Genomic DNA, 5,000 nt, shown 5'->3' with positions numbered 1-5,000 from the left:
ACATGACCTCCTCCAACGACGATACCGCCATCTATGCGACGCCAAGCCGATTAAGACAGCGATGGCGCCACAGTGCCCGCCTTTCGACGCCACCCACAAAGCCTGCAGCCTCTGTCGACCATAGCACCCAATCTCCAGTGGCTCTGCCGCACGAAGCCGTGGACCGGCAATGACTCCACCCGCACCCGTTCGTGCACCACCCCAACCGCCAAACTCGCACCTCCAGCGGATGAACGGCGGAAGTTTCCCGCACTCGTAAAGTGCAATCCACCCCTATAACTTGCGTTTCATGAAGAGTTATTTCCAATATGCGACATTCCCGCTGTCCCTATACATGAGCCGCGACCTGTACCACTTACGAGCGAGAGACGCGATCGCGTTGCTCACTGTACGGCGTCCGATACCGAGCCATCAGCATGTCGGTCCCCATGCGCGTTGCACTCGCACTCGCAGTCGCAAAAACGTGGGGCAAATATATTACGCGGAAGAGCTATAACAGACCGAGCCCCACTGCATGGGGGGAGTCTTTGTCACTAATGTACACAGATGGAACATTTTGGACTGGAACCAGATTACCCGTACACACGGCGCTGATTAGTAATCAATGCAGAGCCATCAAACTACAGCAAATATACACAACTGTCCGTATACATGCTGAAAGAGTCTGCCCACAATGGGAACCACACGTCAGCCAGACACTCTGATCACGCACCACTCTCTGCTTCTAACAGGCGCACATACAATATGTAAGCACCAGCATGGAACAACATCCAGTGCATCTTCTCCGCCACATTACACAATCCACACTATCACAACCAGACCAGGAGGTCCATGCGGAAAATACAATATCCCAGCCTTTCGACATCCACCATTGCGCAGACCAGGCACCAACACCCACACATGTCCTATACAACGGTGCACCCAACATCACAATAGTACCTCCTGTCACAGCGCACAAACAATGACATGAGTCAAAGACACAGGTCTCACACAAGCATAGAATTGGAGCGCCGCCTCTAATAAGCCAAAGGTGCATCCTGACGTGACAAATCTGATCATGTCACAAGCATTCACTTACTATAATCACTATCAACGAACCTGCCGCCCCCGCCCCCCCCCCCCTACACCTTTCCTTACAACAACGTGTAACCTAACCTAACCTAACCTAACCTATGTTGTACCTTAACCTAACCTATGTTGTACCTTAACCTAACCTATGTTGTACCTTAACCTAACCTATGTTGTACCTTAACCTAACCTATGTTGTACCTTAACCTAACCCATGTTGTACCTTAACCTAACCCATGTTGTACCTTAACCTAACCCATGTTGTGCCTTAACCTAACCCATGTTGTGCCTTAACCTAACCCATGTTGTGCCTTAACGTAACCCACGTTGTGCCTTAACGTAACCCACGTTGTGCCTTAACGTAACCCACGTTGTGCCTTAACGTAACCCACGTTGTGCCTTAACGTAACCCACGTTGTGCCTTAACGTAACCCACGTTGTGCCTTAACGTAACCCACGTTGTGCCTTAACGTAACCCACGTTGTGCCTTAACGTAACCCACGTTGTGCCTTAACGTAACCCACGTTGTGCCTTAACGTAACCCACGTTGTGCCTTAACGTAACCCACGTTGTGCCTTAACGTAACCCACGTTGTGCCTTAACGTAACCCACGTTGTGCCTTAACCTAACCCACGTTGTGCCTTAACCTAACCCACGTTGTCCCCTAACCTAACCCACGTTGTCCCCTAACCTAACCCACGTTGTCCCCTAACCTAACCCATGTTGTCCCCTAACCTAACCCATGTTGTCCCCTAACCTAACCCATGTTGTCCCCTAACCTAACCCATGTTGTCCCCTAACCTAACCCATGTTGTCCCCTAACCTAACCCATGTTGTCCCCTAACCTAACCCATGTTGTCCCCTAACCTAACCCATGTTGTGCCCTAACAAAACCCACGTTGTGCCTTAACGTAACCCACGTTGTGCCTTAACGTAACCCACGTTGTGCCTTAACGTAACCCACGTTGTGCCTTAACGTAACCCACGTTGTGCCTTAACGTCACCCACGTTGTGCCTTAACGTAACCCACGTTGTGCCTTAACGTAACCCACGTTGTGCCTTAACGTAACCCACGTTGTGCCTTAACGTAACCCACGTTGTCCGCTAACGTAACCCACGTTGTCGCCTAAACCTGCTCTGTAATTGTTATACGACTCGTTCAATTAGTGTAGTGTTGCCCACCCGCAACCCTCGCAATATAGTTCGCTACTCGCACTCCCCGCTCCCCTGTGTATCGCTTCATGTTAAACACCTTGCAAGTCTTGCTCACTTTCCACATGCTCCTGCTGTACACTGTAATGTGGATGGCAGCAGGACGTACATGCCGCCCCTCCCCACGTCCCCACCTTGCCCCCTGCCTTCGCAAGCTGGTTGGTGAGAAGTTTGCATGTTCAATGCCCTTCGCATGCGACGTACTCAGGCTACGTTGTGGTGCGGCCTGTGTCAACTGTCCGCTGATGTCGTACGCATAAACCACAATCTGTACTGCACATTCGTCCTTATGTACTGAATGATACATCGTGGCACATGTGTGACCGTACAACGACTGCGCCCAAAAACGGCGGACCATACAGTGCAAATATTGTGCACGCAGCTACGTGTCGTCTCCCTATGAGAGCTGGATTGCAGTGTGGTACGCCATAGAGACGTGTGGGAGGAACGGACGCCGTGGATGGCGATCAGCATGAGCTGTGTGTTGATGTATTCGGACCTAGTCGTCTCTCCTCAAACACCGTGATAGCATGGTGCACCGCGTTCCATATCTGCGACATGCTACAGAGGCCGGTTGACAGTCGTTCGAGCAATGGACATCGCATACGTACGGGGGCCACCTTCCACGTATTGTCTAGGCGTGCACATTTTGTTGCGTGTATGTGGGCAGACGTAGTGTGGCGTGACACCTGACACAGGCATGCAATAATCGTTGAAGTTGCTAATGGCGATGGACGCCTACGTTTGCTGGTGAAGTTACGCAAATGAAGAAATGGTAACCCGTTGTGGTGCGGTTGTTCTCGCTAGGGGTGAATCGGTGATGGCGACGATAGGTTGAGGTACTAACCGGTTGTTCCAGCGATACCCACCATGCCGATGAAACTGAACGGCATCTGGGTGTGAAGCGATACGCGGCGGTGGCTGGGTGGGACCGTCCCCGGCCGGTGAGGGGGCGCCTCCCGGCGTGCTGGCCGCGCGGTGCGTGGGCGCACGCGCTACAGCCGGCTGGTGGGGGCGGCCAGTGGCAGGCGCGCCGGCCGACGGACGCGGCAGGCGTCGCAGCTGCGCGCCGGCGCACCCTGCGCGCGGCGCCGTGCGGCCAAAGTAGGTCCTCGCGGGCCCGGTGCGAAGCGCGGTGGACATCTTCAGTGTGCTGGTCCGATTGAGGACTGTGTGCGTTGAGGATGCGCCGCCGCCCGGCGCTCGGCGCCGCGACGCCGTCTGCTGCTCGGTCGCCCCAGCGGTTCTCGCTGGTGGTTTGTATCGCAGCTGTGCGGATGTGTTGGCGCGTGCGCTGTGCTGGGAGAGTTCGCTTCGGCACCCAAGTGGGGCTTTTGTCCTTCTGTGGCGCTGGCGTTGGAGCTGCCGGTCACCGTAGGTGGCGCGTGTTGTCTCCCGCCGGCAATGCCACGACAGCACGCTCCCGGGCCTCTGTCGGCAGCGGCAAGCTCAGTTGGGAGCACGGGTGGTCGCACCGAAAGCGTCTACTCGCCTAACTCCGGGCGATTGCGCCTCTCTCGAACCCGACCAAGTACTTGGGACGGCGCTGCGCGCCGCCGGGACCTGAGAGGGTTTCGAGGTGTATTGTGCAGGGGAGCTCAGCCTCCTCCTGTTTGCAGAATGATTGAGCGGACGCTTGCGTGTTCGCGCGGGCCCCCGGGACACACTCCCGGGCGGCCGGCTGCTCAGCTCTAGTTGACGCAGCTCCCTGGTTGATCCTGCCAGTAGTCATATGCTTGTCTCAAAGATTAAGCCATGCATGTCTCAGTACAAGCCGCATTAAGGTGAAACCGCGAATGGCTCATTAAATCAGTTATGGTTCCTTAGATCGTACCCACGTTACTTGGATAACTGTGGTAATTCTAGAGCTAATACATGCAAACAGAGTCCCGACCAGAGATGGAAGGGACGCTTTTATTAGATCAAAACCAATCGGTCGGCTCGTCCGGTCCGTTTGCCTTGGTGACTCTGAATAACTTTGGGCTGATCGCACGGTCCTCGTACCGGCGACGCATCTTTCAAATGTCTGCCTTATCAACTGTCGATGGTAGGTTCTGCGCCTACCATGGTTGTAACGGGTAACGGGGAATCAGGGTTCGATTCCGGAGAGGGAGCCTGAGAAACGGCTACCACATCCAAGGAAGGCAGCAGGCGCGCAAATTACCCACTCCCGGCACGGGGAGGTAGTGACGAAAAATAACGATACGGGACTCATCCGAGGCCCCGTAATCGGAATGAGTACACTTTAAATCCTTTAACCAGTATCTATTGGAGGGCAAGTCTGGTGCCAGCAGCCGCGGTAATTCCAGCTCCAATAGCGTATATTAAAGTTGTTGCGGTTAAAAAGCTCGTAGTTGGATTTGTGTCCCACGCTGTTGGTTCACCGCCCGTCGGTGTTTAACTGGCATGTATCGTGGGACGTCCTGCCGGTGGGGCGAGCCGAAGGCGTGCGACCGCCCCGTGCGTGCTCGTGCGTCCCGAGGCGGACCCCGTTGAAATCCTACCAGGGTGCTCTTTATTGAGTGTCTCGGTGGGCCGGCACGTTTACTTTGAACAAATTAGAGTGCTTAAAGCAGGCAAGCCCGCCTGAATACTGTGTGCATGGAATAATGGAATAGGACCTCGGTTCTATTTTGTTGGTTTTCGGAACCCGAGGTAATGATTAATAGGGACAGGCGGGGGCATTCGTATTGCGACGTTAGAGGTGAAATTCTTGGATC

The 5,000-nt window shown here is 54.4% G+C and overlaps 1 non-coding gene across 1 annotated transcript in view; it reads left to right on the top strand.

Moving 5' to 3' along the window:
- The first annotated feature begins 3,985 nt into the window (after window positions 1-3,985).
- Window positions 3,986-5,000, top strand: part of LOC124774250 — a 1,909-nt gene continuing 894 nt past the window's right edge. Inside the window, exon 1 of the ribosomal RNA XR_007015238.1 lies at window positions 3,986-5,000. This exon is cut by the window's right edge and continues 894 nt beyond it. This is a non-coding gene — a ribosomal RNA (small subunit ribosomal RNA).

This window comes from Schistocerca piceifrons, unplaced genomic scaffold (assembly GCF_021461385.2).
Source record: "Schistocerca piceifrons isolate TAMUIC-IGC-003096 unplaced genomic scaffold, iqSchPice1.1 HiC_scaffold_961, whole genome shotgun sequence".
NCBI lineage: Eukaryota > Metazoa > Arthropoda > Insecta > Orthoptera > Acrididae > Schistocerca > Schistocerca piceifrons.
The sequence above is the reverse complement of the archived record's forward strand: the minus strand, read 5'-3'. Positions and strand labels throughout refer to the sequence as shown.